We start from the raw sequence: 19316 nt of genomic DNA on the forward strand, positions 1-19316 counted from the left end.
TGCTTGTGAGGCCTGTGGCCACGTGTTTCTAAGTAAACAAGAGAGTTAGCTTTGGTTGCTAATTAGACAAAAGAATTAGCCGTATGTGGCTAACTAAGGCCCAAGGATCCTACCTCGTGGAGTTAAGACAAAAGGTGTGTATGTGAGTGTGGAGGAGGGCCGCCACGTATTCCCTTGAGACAATACACTTAGCCCTGGATGCTAAGGAGACAAAATAATTAGCCGTAGGCTAATTTCACTAGCTTATAACATTACTAAATCCACTGAAATCTTGATGAGGTCAAGATATGTGTAATAATGAAATTAAAGTGTTAGACAGGAATAAGAGAGAGAGAGAGAGAGCATGCAAAGCCTATCTATTAAACAATTGAGAGATTAAAACAAAATAGAACAATCATCAATTCAACACGCTGCGTGCCTACAGTGTACACAATTAAACCGTTCCTGAGTTTAAATTCACACTGCTTTATAAAAGCTAATTCCTAAGACTAGGTTTTGCCCAAAATTGCCAGTCTTACTTAGTATCTCGCCTCTACGCGAGATTATGAGATGATGTCCCGAGACTTTTGGAGTTTCACCGTTGTGAAGCACGTGAGTCGATTCCGTGGAAAGCAGAGGATTTCTTGGTCCGAACGCGTCATAGCTCGTGGGAAGAAAGTCTCTGATTAAAACGATGCGCACAGCGCTTTGTTAGAAGGGATCCGGCCGCTTTTTAACTTTAAATTAAACTGCTTTGGGCTGCAGTTTTGTACGTACTTGATAGTAGACAAACAAAACCGGTTGTAACTCTATCTGAGTTTAAAATCGTGCGATTCTGGATTTTTACCGTGGCCAGTGGTAAACAAGGAAATCGCGTTAAATCGTGGATCTTGCAAGAAAGACGTCTGTTCTTGGGTTTGCTCGGCGGAGCGAGCGATCCTCCTTGTGTCCGTGTTGAATTCACGGCGCCAAAAGAGGAAGTAGGAAGCGTTGCTCAGTTGCTTATAGCATCATGGAGGATGTGACGTAGGAAATCCCGCCCAGGCGTGACGTAGGTCAACGCGGAAGTTGACTGATGGGAAATGTAGTTTCTTAAAGGGACTGTGTGTGTACCTACAACTCACACACACATGCATGCATTGTGGTTGGGGAGAGAGCTCCCTTCCTCTGCTCGCTCTCTCCTTTTATACTCTGTCCCTGTAACAAACAGTGACACACACACACACACTAATTGACAGCAGGCGGAATGACTTAGCCACTTACCTTCCCTGACCCCACCCTCCATTCACAGACTGCTGCTTGGCCACGCCCCCGCTGCCACAGAAGATTAGATAGTTCAATGACAAATGGAAGTTCGGGTGAGATTGGCTAGTTCATAGCAAAACCGAAAATACCCTGTACTGCGATGACTGTAGAAAGTCTGGCAAAGACAGGCACCAGTTATTTTAAACTCGAAACTATAAAGGACCACGAAAAGTCAAATGCACACATCGGTACTATAACATCAAAACAGGCGGAGACGGCTGGTCACTACAGGACAGCATTGCTTTCAGTCCCTGGCTGTCATGAAGTCGGCTGAGCTGGAGAGGATGGAGCTGCTGTTTAGAAACATTCACGCGATTGGAAAGAAGTTGATCCGCCCCAGCTATCAACTTACGGCCTGCTGGAAGCCTCAGGTCACGAAGACCATTTTTCATGGACCATTCAGACTCATCTGATGATGAATGTAATGAGGACATTTAATATCTCTCTCTACACATGTTCTCTCACACACACACACACACAATTAATAGATAATACATAATATACATAATAATACACAGAATACTTGCATATCAAAACATCAAATGTTTTTCAATGATAAATGTTTTGAATTGGACTTTTAATATTAGAATCAGTTCAGTTGTATTGAATGATATTTTTCATATTATACGATATTTCATATTGTAAGGGGCTTGAACTTGAGTTCAATAAACAGAATACTCTGTTTATATTTTTGCCTGAACTGGTTGCATGTTTTCATATAGGGAGCGACCTTAACAGCACTGAATACTTGAGTGCTACTGTAGAGATACATTATACGCTGCCATTCATAATTACATCTAGATCTTCCGAACTTTAACGCATCATGGTGAAGAAAAAACTGCGATTTCCTGGCAACAAAATTGTGGCTAGTGAAAAGGCTGAATGGCTAGTGACTCGGGAAAACCACTAGTCACAGTGGCTGGTGAGCAAAAAAGTTAATGTAAAGCCCTGCAAGTGAGTGAAAATATTTTCAACATGAGAAGATAAACTTCACATCTTCACACCACCGTGTAATGTGCTTTATAATATATGGACACATCCACAAAAAATGCACAAGTTAATCAAAAGAATTTTAATTTTGAATCAGTTCGCCATTTTGACGATGCGTCTCGTCAGCTGGAAAACACTGGGAGTGACATCATCGGGGTGAAATATTGGGAAATATTATACATACAGGACACTTTTTCTATGGAATAAAAAACGTGTTCTATTCCCTTTTATTGGGTTACTGATAGCATGCAAAAAATCCTCCATGTATTACACCACTCTCCCCAATGGAGAATGAGCGTACAATATTGTTATAATATTGCACGTTGTCAAGACAACACGACATCACACATTGGAGCTCATCCGAATATCCAATGACAAAACCCTTCTGATGCGCATGCACACAATCATTTTTTTGTCGGCCAGGAGAGAGAGAAGACGAGGCTAATCCACTGCTAGGTTTAAGCACTAAATAAATAAACTGAAACTAAAGACGCATTGAACACCTGAAACGCTACCAAAATTTCATTAGATATTCTTCACACATATTTACAAGAGAAAAACAAACGGACATTGAAAAACTGGAAAAGAGACATGTTGGAGATGTAAAACTTCCTCACTTACCCAATTACCTCTCTGATATGTTGCAGCGGCCTAACCCAATCAGATCTACCAGATCGCAGCAGCAAAATTTACTGGTAAAACCTGTTGTTAAAACAAAGTGTGGTGAAGCAGCGTTTAGCTACTCTGCAGTACAGCTATGGAACCAACTCCCAGAGGACATCAAAAATGCTCCTGCTGTTGGCAGCTTCAAATCTAGACTAAAGACCAAGCTGTTCTCAGATGCTTTCTACTCACTGATAAATATCATCATCTTTACATGTTTTAAACTTTACTTAACTTTTATTCTGTTTTATTCTGCTGTTTTTTTTACTGAACTTTTACTTCATTTTATAATTTTATTTCTACTATTGTTTAATTCTTATTATTTTTCTTCTCCATTTATTTTATATAATTTTATTTTCTATTGTTTACTGTTTTGCTTTTACTTCTGTAAAGCACACTGAACTGCCACTGTGTATGAAATGTGCTATAGAAATAAACTTGCCTTGCCTCACTAGCAAGTGACTGAGACAATTTGTAAACAAACATGGCCGCCAGGTTTGCTTCATTAAATACGGAAGATTTTGAGAGAATTTTGGCTGCCAGACACACACACCTCCCTAAGAATATTAAAAAAATACAGTATTGTAAATGCTGTGTCGATGATGGTCTGAGATCCTCGACACACTTCTCCAAGCTTCACAGGAGTTACAGGAAGAGACTCTGTTGTTCTGTCCAGAAGAAACAGAGCTTTACTTCATGGAGATGCTGATCACAGGAAAACTCTGAAATATTTCTGTTGCACAAAAAGACATTAAAATATAATACTACAGTGCAGCTGCAATATGTTTAAACTCAGACAATTATTTGTTGGATATCTGTTTATAATGAACCCCCCGCAGGGTGCCAATAATTTTGGAGCTGCCTGTAATCATTTGTTAATGCACTAGAATACTTTACTGGCAGTATTTTTGAGCTAAATGGAACATTCTCCCTGCAGTGATGTCTTCCTCCGTCACTAGATGGAGATCAGAGGCTGCGGGTCCCTGAGTCAGGCGCAGCTGCCCGCTTTGCGTTTCTCAGGTCGCGGGGATTCAGTAACTCTGCAGGATCTCCATATTTACATGACTGACAATTATTTATATATAAACAAAGTAAATGATTTATTTAGTGAGTTTGTTTATTAATTTCGAGAGCATTTCTGTGCTTTATCTGTGGAAAATGAACCCTTCAGCTTGAATTACAGCAGTTCAACCTACCCTGGTGACTATGTGTAAGCCCCGCCCCCTCTCTGTGTCTATTGGAGCATTGTGATTGGTTCACGCCTTCCAGACCGACGTGCGTTTGTGTTAAATGAGGAGGAATCGGGGGTGATTTCTGCTGGGCTGAATCTTAAACACCTCCTTATTCCCTACAGAGGCGCCCTACACAAGGTATAGTATAATGAGCTGTACACTCAGCCTAGTGCACTTTATATGAAATTGGAATACAGCTCTTTTTCTTTACTTCTTTTTTCCCATTCGTGCTGATGGCCTGGTGTTTGGGGTTGCCAGTTCCGTGGTTATCCTGTAACTCTCTGCAGACTGAGTCTCATTCTCATCTCATTATCTGTAGCCGCTTTATCCTGTTCTACAGGGTCGCAGGCGAGCTGGATCCTATCCCAGCTGACTACGGGTGAAAGGCGGGGTTCACCCTGGACAAGTCGCCAGGTCATCACAAGGCTGACACATAGACACAGACAACCATTCACACTCACATTCACACCTACGCTCAATTTAGAGTCACCAGTTAACCTAACCTGCATGTCTTTGGACTGTGGGGGAAACCGGAGCACCCGGAGGAAACCCACGCGGACACGGGGAGAACATGCAAACTCCGCACAGAAAGGCCCTCGCCGGCCACGGGGCTCGAACCCGGACCTTCTTGCTGTGAGGCGATGGCGTAACCACTACACCACCGTGCCGCCCGTCACTACAACGTATTAAAATGTAATATTAAAATGAGTAGCATCTTTCCTGTACAAATCTCACTCTTGCTTTTCCATCGATATCACGCACATAATGATGTACAGAACAGTTGGGTCTGATCTCCTGATCAGATTGGATGAGTGGTGTTCTGAGAGTGCTGGTCTCCAGGGATGCGTCACTGTGTGCATCACTCTGCTTGTGTAAAATTACAATCCTAACGATCATTCATTACACTGAACCCGTTACTACACTTACTACGGCGGGTCCATCCAGGTGTTACCATGGCAACATGCACCGCTCTCTCCACCTGGGGATTCTTTGGGAACTTTTTTCAGTGATGGAGCAAAATATAAACAAATTATTTAGCCACACTGGGTCTGAAATGTCACCCACTTGATATTAATTTCTTGTTTATAGAGCTGTTTTATAAAAGCGGCATAATGCTCGAGGTCGTGCTGCTGTACTGAATGTCAGCACTCTCAAAACACTGCTGGTCCAATCAAATTACTGCAGCACAGCTAACTGCTGTACAAAGCTAAACATATCATATAAGTGTTATATATTTGTATGCAGCCCTGTGATGACCTGGCGACTTGTCCAGGGTGAACCCCGCCTTCCGCCCGTAGTCAGCTGGGATAGGATCCAGCTCGCCTGCGACCCTGTAGAACAGGATAAAGCGGCTACAGATAATGAGATGAGGCATTATAGTGACGTCATAGTAATTATTTTGCGTTAATATGTTTTTTTCGGCACATCTGGCAACCCTGCTGATGTTGGTGTGTGTGCGCACTCGAGCTGCTCCATCAGTGGTTCAGCTGCTGTTCGCTTCTCCTTTTCTCTCTGGAGTGTAAATTATATATTTAACAGATTAATTAATGTTTAAGTTTTGATCAGTGAGACCTGAAGCGCTGAATATACCGGACTGCGGCGGGAACACGGTTCTTCTGTGGGCTTTTTTAAAGTTGTGGTGTTTCAGCTTTTAAATTTCAGTCATTGTGGAGAAAAAAACTGGGCTTTTAACTAAGTTAATTAATATTTATCATCTTTAAAGCAAAAAAAAATTTGGGAGTGTTTGTTCTGGAATCGCAGGACACATCAGAAACTAATTTTACGTTGTGAAGTTAAACTTCTCCGAATCCAACTTTTTTTTTTCTGAGGTGAAAAAAATGCTAAGCTAATTCATATTTAGCCAGAGCTAGCTTAGCATGCTAACATTCCTCCTCAGAGAAAGCCCTCGGACTCGGCTACTTTCTCTCACCGCGATGCTTCTGACCTGACTGGATTTAAACATAAAAAATTCGTCATAGAAAGAGAAAAGGTGAAGAACAAAAAGGTAAGAATTAAGCATTAATATAATGTTTGGTGTGTTTTTTTTTAATCGCTATTTTTCTCCTCAGGTAGCGGTGTGTGCGCGCGCGTGCGTGTGTTTTTTTCTGTTCTGCTTCCTTGTTAGCCAGTCAGGCTAATCCTGTCAGGGAGTTATCTTTTTTAAAGTCGATTTTACGGCCGGTTTTAGGAGTAAATTCAGTTGGAATGGCGAAGATGATGTTTTTACCCCCCTGTCAGAACAGGTGAAATAATGTGAAAACACACACACTTCCCGTCTGTCCCCTCTCTCCACTGAGTCGTTACTATGACAGAGCTCTAGCTCTCAACGTTTACCTCAGATTTCACATTTTTGTCAGTTTCTGTGGTTAAATCATAATCTAATTCGCCTAATTATGCTATTTGTGTGTTTCATATACATGTACACATTTATTTATTATTAATCAGAGGTGAATGTTTTGGGGATTTATAAAGGCACATATACTGAATTCGATTGTAGTTTGTCATTTCCGGTTCAGAACAGATCTTGTTTATTTCTAATAAAATAATCTGTATCTGTTAAAACCCCACAAACTGGATTTAGCCCTCTGTCTCTGCTGAAACGAACAGCTTCTATCTACACAAGGACAAGCAGAAAGAGGAAAAATAAAACCATGAGAAGAGAGCTCATCTCTTACAGTGCACTTGGTGAAGGTATTTAATTGTAGATGATTGTTTTACATCATTACCAATACCAACACCATACTCGTGTATAAAACACACGTCACTGGGGTGGTGTTTGTGTTCATTCCACTTTTTTTTTTTTAAACCAAATACAAAATGGTTTCACTTTTTGTATACATGTTTTTAAGGTCATAAGTTTAACCGGCATCATATCACCATGTTGTAAAAAAACAGTCGTCTGGTCGTGAGTTGAGATCCGTGGCCATTTCAGTGTCATTGAGACCAAACACAGCTGACAGTGAAGTTATATTACAGCTACAGAACATAATAATGGACAGAAAAATCCCCTCAGAGCTGACTCTGGAGAATGTGTGTGCTAATGCGAGCACTTTTTCTGTATGAGCTGATTTCTGGATGATCAATGATGGGAGCAGAAATAAGAGTCTTTAATCACAGGTATATCATTAGAGGATCTTCGTCATATAATTTGATGTGGAGAATACACACCATCACACAGTGCTATACACTGATCAGCCATAACATTATGACCACTGACAGGTGAAGTGAATATCATTTGATGATCTCATTACAATGGTGCCTATCAAGGGATGGGGATGTATTAGGCAGCAAGAGAACAGTCAGTTCTTGAAGTTGATGTGTTGGAAGCAGGAAAAATGGGCAAGCATAAGGATCTGAGTGACTTTTTGACAAGGACCAGATTGTGATGGCGAGATGACTGGGTCTGAGCATCTCCACAATGACACATCCTGTGGGGTGTTCCCAATATGCAGTGGTTAGTACCGAACAAAAGTGGTCCAAGGAAGGACAACCGGTGAACCAGTGACAGGGTCGTGGGTGTCGAAGGCTCATTGATTCACATGGGGCAGGAAGGCTAACCCGTATGGTCCAATCCCACAGAAGAGCTACTGTAGCACAAACTGCTGAAAAAGTGAATGCTGGCTCTGATAGAAAGGAGTCAGAACACACAGTGCATCACAGTTTGCTGCGGAGTGCCCATACTGACCCCTGTACACCATTAAAAGTGCCTACAGTGGGCATGTGAGAATCAGAATTGGACCATGGTGCAATGGAAGAAGGTGGCCTGGTCTGATGAATCACATTTTCTTTGACACCGTGTGACCAGCTGGGTGTGTGTGCATTGTTTACCTTGGGAAGAGATGGCACCAGGATGCACTGTGGTCAGAAGGTGAGTTGGCAGAGGCAGTGTGATGGTCTGGACAATGTTCTGCTGGGAAACCTTGGGTCCTGGTGTTCATGTGGATGTTACTTTAACATGTACCATCTACCTAAACACTGTTACAGACCAAGTTCACCCCTTAATGGCATCTGTATTCCCTAATGGCACTGGCCTCTTTCAGCAGGATAATGCTCCCTGCAGTGCTGCAGAAACTGTTCAGGAACATCACAAAGAGTGTTCGCTGGGTCTCCAAATTTCCCAGCTCTTAACCCGATCAAGCATCTGTGGGATGTGCTGGACAAACAAGTCTGTTTCATGGAGGCCCCATCTCACAACTTGCAGGACTTCAAGGATCTTCTGCTCACATCTTGGTGCCAGATACCACAGTACACCTTCAGAGGTCTTGTGGAGTCCAGGCCTCAGTGGGTCACGGCTGTTTTGGCAGCACAAGGGGGACCTACCCAATATTATCCAGGTGGTTTTAATGTTATGGCTGATGGGTGTAGAGTTCACATCGGAGTTCATGACAATTATTTGCTGTGTTCATTTAGCCTGTTTAAAATTAAGCTGCGAGTTTGAATCTTTTTTTTCTTCTTCTCATAATTCATTTAAATCAGTGTCACAAAAGTGGATCATGTTTAATCTTTCATTTAAGGCTAACCTGAAAACTTTCCTCTTTACCTCACACTACTCTTCCTGTTTTGTTTTTTGTCTAACTCCTGTGTAAAGCATCCTTGGGTTTGTGAAAGGCGCTATATAAATTTAACATCTCATCTCATCATCTGTAGCTGCTTTATCCTGTTCTACAGGGTCTCAGGCGAGCTGGATCCTATCCCAGCTGACTACGGGTGAAAGGCGGGGTACACCCTGGACAAGTCGCCAGGTCATCACAGGGCTGACACATAGACACAGGCAACCATTCACACTCACATTCACACCTACGCTCAATTTAGAGTCACCAGTTAACCTAACCTGCATGTCTTTGGACTGTGGGGGAAACCGGAGCACCCGGAGGAAACCCACGCAGACACGGGGAGAACATGCAAACTCCACACAGAAAGGCCCTCGCCGGCCCCGGGGCTCGAACCCAGGACCTTCTTGCTGTGAGGCGACAGCGCTAACCACTACACCACCGTGCCGCCCTAAATTTAACATTATTATTATTATTTTTTATTATTATTTAATGCAACTCTTCCAGTGATTCCAGTGCTCCCTGGACTCCTCTAGAAAAAAATACATTGAATTCTAATTCATATCGCTTTTTATTTGACTCGCCATTGTAGATCAAAATCTCTTATAATTCCTTATACAACTCTGCTCACGGGCGGCACGGTGGTGTAGTGGTTAGCGCTGTCGCCTCACAGCAAGAAGGTCCGGGTTCGAGCCCCGTGGCCGGCGAGGGCCTTTCTGTGTGGAGTTTGCATGTTCTCCCCGTGTCCGCGTGGGTTTCCTCCGGGTGCTCCGGTTTCCCCCACAGTCCAAAGACATGCAGGTTAGGTTAACTGGTGACTCTAAATTGACCGTAGGTGTGAATGTGAGTGTGAATGGTTGTCTGTGTCTATGTGTCAGCCCTGTGATGACCTGGCGACTTGTCCAGGGTGTACCCTGCCTTTCGCCCGTAGTCAGCTGGGATAGGCTCCAGCTTGCCTGCGACCCTGTAGAAGGATGAAGTAGCTAGAGATAATGAGATGAGATGAGAACTCTGCTCACTCAAGTCATTAATGTACTATTAACATTTGTTTTCTTTATTAAACCTTTATTAGTTTTATTATCTATGTAGAGACAGTTACTTCCTGTCTCTACATAGATTATAAATGAAATGAGATCCAGGTGCTTTAATTTGTGTCTGTTGTCCCGGAGAATCGATTCAGCAGGTAACAGGATGCTGAAGCTTCAGAGGGGTTACGGACTCTTGGTACGATGACTTTCACGGTCATTTTATGTCATTAAGGTTCTAAAAATCACTAACTCCGCTCCTTTTGTCTCTGGGATGTGTATCAGGGGTTAAAGTCCCATTACTCTTTAGCTCGTTGCTATTGGTTGTGATTTTGTAAGGAGGTGTGTCATGCTGTTATTATGTGGAATAGCGGGTGCAGGTGGAGCAGTGGTGAGTTTAAACTGTGATCATGATCAGGACGTTAGCTGAAGGTGTTCAGTGGAACAGGATCGCGATGTATTGACCCTTCCCACTCACGTGACCTTCGTAAATGCGACCGCCATTTTGGACATGAAGAAATAACGGTTTATGGCACAGACCCTTTCGGTTCTCGCTCATCTAGCTGCTACAATGACTGCTTAGACTGCAACAATAATACCTAACACACGTTTAAGTATCCGTCGTAAAGACGTGAAACTTGTCGAGTGACGAGTGTGTTCATTGATAAGCTAACACAATCTAAAAGTAGACATACCATCACACTGCCCTGGCGCTGTGTACAGTTTACCTTCTATGGTTTGTGCACTCACTATTTGCCATTACTTTCTCCAACCCAGTGTTCGAACTATGCCGATATTTTCAGGGGGGTGCTTGCGCTTGTCTCAGAGCGCGGATCTCCAAACACATGAGAAGCCTATCTTACACACATCACGCGGACTCCACACACGCATCGCGTCTGAAGTCATAACTCATCAGGGGAAATCGTGTCCGCATTGGCATGTTCAAAAAACAACCTCGCGTCAACAATGATACCACACGCAAGAAAAAAAAACAGTCAGGCTACTCAACACATCTGATCCACAGCAGCACCAAAGCATCACTGGAAATCATGTCAACCACCAGTGTTCTATTTCAACACGCGTCAACAAACAAATGGCACCACAAACATGAACGAATCGGTCAGGCTACCGATTCCAAACCCACAGCAGACGAATAATTAAATGCATCTTACCTTAAAGCAGAATCGACCACAAAGGAAGTGTGTTGGCACTGTTGGCACACTTCCTTTCTACTAGTTTGTGTCCCCAACCTGGCAGCAGCAGCAGTCGTCATATCGGTTTATTTTATCTTTGATGTAAACACAACACTTCGGATATGCAAATGCTTCCCATTACACACGATTGCTATGTCAATAAACATCATTTTGCCAATATTTTAGAGACCATCCATCTTCTCCGTCGGTCAGCATCTGTCGGGATCCGATAAAATGATAAATCTTGCCTTGTGTGTTGATGGTTACTACATCCAGGTGCACAACAATATAATGGCATGATGGAAGCCTTGCTGAAAATAAAAACTTTCTTTGATGGCTATATTCCTTTCGATGCTTCGCTGTCGTTCCTCGTTGTTGGCTGTGGTAGACTACTGGTAGTTCATGTCCAAAATGGCAGCCACATTTGTCGTGACGTCACGTGGGATGGGTCAATACTGTAAGTTTGTCTATAACTCTGAGAACATGCGTCCAAATTATAAACAAAGCTTTTTTTGAAATCTTCCAAGTTATTTGCTGAAAATTTTTTACCCGTAAATGTGCTGTTGTAGTGTCTGCTCAGTAGGGTATTAGGCAGAAAAAGAAATTTACCAGTCAAAAATAATATTTTATATAATCCTGATAAGCGCCGCAGGTGCGAAGACGAGCGCCGCAGGCGTGAAGTCCCTCTAGGGGGGTCTGGGGGCATGCCCCCCCAGAAAATTTTTGAAATTTAGACTTCATTTCCTGCATTCTAGGACATTTTCAGGGTGAAATGGCGTGTAATTTTTGATCAGAAATATTGCATATTTTTACTTTGTATTTTTTTCAGTTTCACTCCTGAATGTATCAGATGTATGTATGGTGTTTGATTTGGTAACAAAAGTGAAAAGAAAATAAACAACAATGAATTGTATATAATCTTTTGATCTAGTTACAGTATTTAATAAAAAAAAAAAAACCAACAGTATTCTATTTTACCATACCCCAATGAACCCCCCTTGTTAATCAATGTATCACACATACCTTTTCTGTCTTTTTGTGGAAAAACGAATCAGTTTTTGTCACATTCAATTTGGGGCGTTTGTTGGGATTCATCTTGATCCAGAAGAGTGAGTCAGCAAAAAAAAATGCGGTTCTCCCGCCAAGAAAGAGGAAACTACAACGCAGGGTGTTTGGCAATTTTCGACCAATCAGAATTCGCGATTTATTCAGTCCGCATGTTACAAGATTCAGTGCGGGCCAAAATGGCGGAAACGATGAAATATTCTGATTTTTCATTTCAAGTTTTCAGTATTTTTCGTATTAAACTGTGTTTCTTACGATTTGTAAATGATGGCGGAACCACACACGGACTGGCCATCGGGAGTAGCGGGAGTTTTCCCAGTGGGCCGGTGGTTCAGTGTGGGCCAGCGGAGGAAAAAAAAAAAAAAAAAACAGTTGCGCGCTGGCCTTTAATATGATAAGCAATGTTAACAGTTTCTTTAACAAACTGTTAACATTGCTTATCATATTAAAGGCCAGCGCGCAACTGTAATAAGCAATGTTAACAGTTTGTTAAAGAAACTGTTAACATTGCTTATCATATTAAAGGCCAGCGCGCAACTGTTTTTTTTTTTTTTTTTTTTTTCTCCGCCGGCCCACGCTGAACCACCAGCCCACCGGGAAAACTCCCGCTACTCCCGATGGCCAGTCCGTGTGTGGGCGGAACATAACTGGATTTATCGGATGACATGTGGGAGTATTCATGTGCGAAAATTTTCGGCATTATCGTCCGTTTCAGTATCCGTCTGTGTGTATACTTGCCCGTTGAAATCGGCAATTGCCCGTCAAATTTACGGGTGGACGGGTCTCTGCCTAATACCTTACTGCTCAGTCAGAAGGTGTTGATTTAATTCTCTGTAACAGCAGTTCTGACAGTCGTGCAGCTGCACATCACAGGGTTATAAATGTGCTGGGTCTAATACATTATCGTTTCTATAGTAACAGCTCATTCACGCCACATAAACAGATTAAAAATGTGTAAGTTTTTTTTTTTTTTGTAAGGAGAATGTGTTTTATGTAACATCTCCTGAAGGAGTCTCCAGTGTCGGCGCTCTGTAAGCATCAGAGGTGAAGGTGAAACTTTAAGTTCTCTGACATCTTCAGGACAGAGGAGTTTACACTTCTTTTTCTTTGTGGTTTCTCAGTAACCTGATGGAACAAGCTGTGATTATTTTTTTATTAGCTTAGAGAGAGACTGATTAGGGAATGACTGTTTATAGCTACTATAACGTAAATGAGATCAGGAACTAACTTGTTTCACAAATGTCACTAAAATAGGTTAAAAAGTATGATGTCATTTTTAAAAAATGAATAAATGGTAAATGTTGGTAAGTTTCTGTGGTATCAGAGCAATAAAATACGTAATGTGCTCTAATTGGAAAATAATCAACTTCCGAGTGGTAACTAACTCCGCTTCATCACAGGACCCTGTGTCACTTATTTTACTGTAACTGCCCCCCCCCCCCCCCCCCCAAAAAAAAAAAAAAAAGTGTGTATTCCTTCTGTAACTGAAATGTGACGCAGGGTTTCAGATCACACCACAGTGAATTGTCTCTCACTCTGATCATGTTCATAACGATTGACTACAATGTTTCCTGTTGATTGTAAATGATTGAGTAAATGATGAAACTTGGTGTTGGTCACCAGGGTTTTTATTCAGAGCAATCAATCACATGCACACGTGTGACTAGTGTTTGAGTTTTTAGTGATTTATTCTCAGGGTGATGCTCTTTATATTACAGTCCTATAGGAATCACAGGGCTTGAGCTCTTTAGCTCGTCTTCCTGACACGCAGCATAGCTCCGACCCAGATGCGTGCAGATGTACGCAGACACTGCAGACGTCTTTCTGATACGTAGGACAGAGGCCCAGAGCCAGGAATAACACTGATGTAAACGTTTGTTGTAGCACTTCAGTGCAGAAGCTCAGTAATGTATTCATATAGTGTTCAGTAATGAGTATAGCTCCTCCTCCTCCACAGGCATCGACAGCAGTAATGCTCAGGTATGTTCACACTCACGAGACAGGTCTCTTGTGCCACTTGTAGTGGGCATGGCCTGTACATATAGTAGTAGCGATATGTACAGGATCCTCTAAAGTTAGTGGGTTAAACAGACATTAAATCAGTTGTGTGGTGATCGTGTTATTCATTCGGCTTCGTTCTTGGAGTAGATTAGCAAAACGAGCTAATTGTACTAGCCATGTACACTCACCAGAGACGCCAGCACTAAGCTTTATTTTTTCTTTCTAATGTTAATGTGTGTGTATATAACAGGAGGAGATAAGAAATATTTCTTCCCTTTTTTCATTTTTATTGTTTTGGTCCAGTTTTTAATGACAGAAAAAAAAATGGTACCAAGCTTTACATTCTCATCATGTTTAAAAAAATCTCTTTAGTAGCCTTAATTAAATATTAATCTTACAAACGAGCATATTTTATGAAATGTTTTATAATTGATTATAATAGTCTGTAAAACATCGGTGTAATCTGCTTTAAGGTCATGTAGTTTTACACATATGTTCTAATAACATGAGGAAGTGAATAAGCCATCACTGTACACGCACTCAGGGTGTGTTCTGTGACCCGACCTGATGTTCTGTGATACACAACATGCACAGTGCATTACTGGGTTAGTATTGAGCTCATAAAGCTGAATAAACCTGAACTTTGTTCTTTAGGGCAAATTTTTAAATACCATCCTGTGGGTCTTCTTCAGAGAAGGCAATCCCATAATTCTGTTCACCGGACATGAGTTTCATGAAAGTCTGAAAGATGTGAGGAAATATAAACTCCACGAGACACATCTGAAATGATAGATAGGCATGTTTATTTTCTCTTCACTAACGTGAATGGGGATGAGTAGTGTGATTAGATGAAGGATAAATGGCTCTAAACACAATGACGCATGAAGAGTTGTGTGGAGAATGAACTGGGCCAGTGTGAGTGTGTTGTAAATTCATCTTTAAAATCGAAATGGATGAACGATCACATCGACTGCGAGGGAATTAATTCTAGAGTTATGGAGCTATAACCGGCCGTGGACAAATCAGTAGCCCAGATTTAATTTCCTGTCTATTAGTTTTGTTAATCGTTTTTGCCTGGTGGACAAGAGGGATCCAGGTCCAGAAGAATAAACCCTGCTGCTTATCATCCTTCATTTGGTGTGTATGGAGTTTAAAGGAGATACGCAGAACCTTTTATTTTTAAATAAATTTCTGAGTGGATAGTATCTCCATGCTTGACTCTTGTGTGCTGCATAAATGAGAAGAAAAAAAATATTTTTTTGAGAGTTAAAACTGACTGCAAAGTTGTCATTGGAGCTGCCCCGCTGAGCCAGCCAGCCCTGAGCGTGACATCACAGCAGGAACCGGTTTTAAGGCCGAGGCCTTTGACAGCTATAGACTGAAGTCATATAAATAAAAATTTATGGTGAAAGTAAGAAATAGCGTTACCGACTTGCTCAGCCAAGACTGATTTGACTTCACTGACTGTGGGTTGACTCTTGTTAAAACAGGATGGGTGTTATAACTTATGCATGTATGTTGCATTTTCACTGATAAAACGTAAAAGGCTAATTAAATAATCAGATGAACTGAGACAATCACATTCTGAAGCAAATTAAATAATCTTATACCGCTAACTTAAACACACAAGTTATATGTATTAATCTAAATGCAGGTAAACAACGAGTGGTGTTTTTGTTGTTTTGTATCCAAATGAGAGTCGGAGCTTACCTGTCTGTGTTCTCACTTCTTGAAGGCCGATCTTGTGGCCAATTTGTTTTGAGACAATCTGACTTTTGGTTACTGCTCGGCTCAGACAATTACTAAAACCCGGGACGGGACGTCACCGGTTTTAGCAACAACTACGGGGAGGTCACTGCCCGAGAGATAATATGTCCCGTTCTGTCCCAGGTTTTAGCAACAACCCTCGGCTCACGCTCTGGGAGAACTGGTGCAACTGAACTTACTTTCCTTTTTAAAAATAAATAAATAAAATAAATACTTTCCCTTTCTTGTAGTTTTCCTTTAATTGTTGGTACTGCACCCTCTTTTAATCCAGGCTTATAGCCAGCGCTCCTCAACAGGTCCGAGGTCTCGTACGAGTCTTCAGTAAAATGTGCAGAGCAGAGGAGAGACCACTTTGTAGGCGTCCAGTGTGCCCATGAATCATTTTAATTGTAAAAATTACTATATTAGATTTATTGTTAATGCTTAAAACTATTCTTGTGCCATTCTTGAGGTCTCAAGGCATTTATAAACAAAAAGTGAGGCCATGGCTCTGCGTATATGCTTTAACCTTCAGTGTTGTGATGGCCATCAATTTTGTAACGCTGTCACACGCGATTCGGATGATTTAACTCTGAGTTTCACAACCCGTCTGCTGTGTGCAGTATCCTTCAAATGTTTTGAAAATATCAGAATAATAAAAAAAAGTTGTTCCAATCAGGCAGTAAATATCATTATAATGCAGATAATACCAAGTCTGACTTTTACTGAATTCCAACACGTCACACAGATTAGAACATTAAACGGTCATGCAGCTTTTCTGAAAAATCTGAGTTAGCGGAGTTGGTTTCAGGTGAGGAGTGATGTTCAATGCTCCCCTACTTGGCCCCTGGTTTTTGGCATCTTTACAGATTAAAGGAGAAATTTCCAGGAGTTTATTCTTCAGTGAGTTTCAGATCTAACTGATGGGTCAGTGTTTATTAGGTGGATTAAAGCTATACAGCCTTTCGATTTCATAAAATCGGTGAAATTTAGTTCCCTCCGAAATGTGGTCATTGTGATTTTATATTTTTATTTCTGTAATATCTCACAAAATATCAGGCTGTTCTGTGGCTGGGAAGTTACTTAATTTGAGGGGATTAAAGCAAATAATGTGCATGAAATTGCTTGCTTTGCGCAGTCAAGGAGACAGGAAGTCCATCCCTGTGTCCAAAATCACTCCATACTCACTATATAGTGGACTATATAGTGAGTTCACCATTTTGTAGTGCTGTCTGAATGTATAGTGAGCATTATTACACCCTATATAGTGCACTCAAAGTAGGTATCCCACAATGCATCACCAAGAGTAGTGTACAACTGATGGTCACTAACCAAGCAGTATATCCCATCATGCATTGTGGTCACACTGAAAGAAATCAAATCAAAAGCCTCAAATGTGACTTTAATAAAAGGCAGCGGCAAAGAAGAAAGGATTCAGCATTGATTTTTTAAAAAACTGAAAGATGCAGCAGCCACAAAGTACTTTATTGATTAATGTGGGAAATACGCTCAGTAGAGCCCTGCACTCCCGCGGGAGTCTCGCGGGACCCGCGGGACCCGCCGCAAAGCAGCGCGGCGCGGGACAAATTTTGAAAGCTCATTGCGGGCGGGACCGGAAGTGCACATATGCGGGCGGGAACGGGAGTGCACATATGCGGCGCGGGTGGGAGCGGTGTTAAGCTGCAGTCCCGCTAACTAAAAACGTGCTTGAAATAAAATTTATAAATTATTAATTTATGTCTATCATATACAATTTGTGCTGGATATTTTATTTGGCATTAATAAAACATTTTAAGATGCCTAAATTTGCAGAGAAAGTCAGATTGCCGGATTGAGTGAGAAATAGCATCTTAAACTTGCCATTGATCACTCTAATGACTCGCAGTTCACACCCAGCTAGCAAGAGAACCATGAGTAAATTGATTTACTTGTTGCGTTAGTCTACAACTTTAACCGGAGAGACAGGTTACACAGTGACGGTAGGCTTGACTCAGTGCTATCCCAGAAATCCTTCCTGTAATATGCAAATTTGGCTGTCCAATCAGAGGCGGCCAAATTTGCATATTACAGGAAGGATTTCTGGGATAGCATTGAGTCAAGCCTACCGTCACTGTGTAACCTGTCTCTCTGGTTAAAGTTGTAGACTAACGCAAGCAGGAAATCAATTCATTTCTTTTACTAGCTTTGCTTTGCAATAAAAAAAAACAAACATTTGGTATAAAGCAAGCCCATTCACTTTTTTATGCTGATCAGAGAATTACAATGGTTTCTCATGTGATAAAAATGTGTGATTTGCGATTAAATATTTTAATCATTTGACAGCACTAATTGTTATTATTAGAGATACTACATGCTGAATTCAGAAATAAGGTAAATAATAACAAACGTGAGCTGTAGATATTTATGCTCAAATCCACTCAAAGTAGGGGGCGGGGCACCATCACGCTGTGTCAAGACAAGAACTTTCCTGAGAAATAACGCGAACGTCTGCATCATGCAGGATTTGCGGGCGGGAGCGGGACAAAATATGGCGGGAGCGGGACTGAAAATCATAATTCTTTGCGGGCGGGAGTGGGACTGCACAATGCGGGCGGGAGCGGGACTGAAAAATCTGACCCGCGCAGACCTCTAACGCTCAGTATAATAGGAATTTATCACAAAAACACACGCAGGTATTTATTATTTTGAAAACTTACCAGCCGACTGATCTGGCACGTTTTAATTGTGCGACAGTAACGACATAAATAATGGCGCAACGGACTAATGTCCAAAAGCGTTTTTACATTTTTATCAATGAGCTCATTATATAGTCCTCTGTATAGTAATTCCCTATGTAGGGAGTAATGAACGAGTGAGTGATTTCGGACACAAGGCATGGACGCATGTGCAGGTTTACCTCCTTCTTCTGGGTTTTACAGCAGCTGGCATCCACAGTGTTGCATTACTGCCATCTACAGGTTTAGCTTTGAGCGTGCACTGACTGTTCCATCATTCTGTCGCTAAACGAACAGCTGATCACACCGAGGTGCTCGCTGAGCGCCCATATTTATTAGTTTGGTCCTGTGTTTCCTTTCCTTCGTATAGGACATAACGTCTTTTCTTCTCGCTTTCTTTCCGTTACTGTAGTCGCTCTTTCACGTTTCATTCGTACACTCATGTCCTCCATTTTTCTCTCCTGTTTCAAATTTGTATCCCACAATGCCTTGTGCAAACGGGGAAAGCCCATCATGTGATGCATGACGTAGTATCTTGAATTGGGTCATGGTGAAGCAGGAAAAAAGTGGAGAATTTAGGGCCATGTGGCGATAAACTCATTAATTGTTCTATTAAAAAAAAAAAACTAATAAAATTGGAAGTCTTTGATTTGAATTCAGTAGCTTTCGGTCACTAAACAAAAATAATTGGGTGTTGGGAAAATTCTTTTTATGACCTACACTTAAAATCTGAAAGGCAGTACAGCTTTAATTGGCACAAACGGATGATTGATGTGAAATAAAGTGCAGCACAAAGCCGTCCTGTGTACTCCGCCTCATGCACGGTGAAACACGTTGAGAGAAAATAAAGAAG

At 41.6% G+C, this 19316-nt stretch overlaps 1 protein-coding gene across 2 annotated transcripts in view; it reads left to right on the plus strand.

Moving 5' to 3' along the window:
* Window positions 1-5610: 5610 nt before the first annotated feature.
* erbin (erbb2 interacting protein) overlaps window positions 5611-19316 on the plus strand; it is a 144345-nt gene continuing 130639 nt past the window's right edge. The window contains exon 1 of one of the 2 annotated variants that reach the window (XM_060909099.1): window positions 5611-6174. The gene's annotated coding sequence lies outside the window, so the exon portion shown is untranslated. The remainder of the gene's footprint in view (window positions 6175-19316) is intronic. The other variant, XM_060909100.1, reaches the window with a different exon arrangement.

The sequence above is a fragment of the Neoarius graeffei genome, chromosome 25 (genome assembly GCF_027579695.1).
Source record: "Neoarius graeffei isolate fNeoGra1 chromosome 25, fNeoGra1.pri, whole genome shotgun sequence".
Taxonomy (NCBI): Eukaryota; Metazoa; Chordata; class Actinopteri; order Siluriformes; family Ariidae; genus Neoarius; species Neoarius graeffei.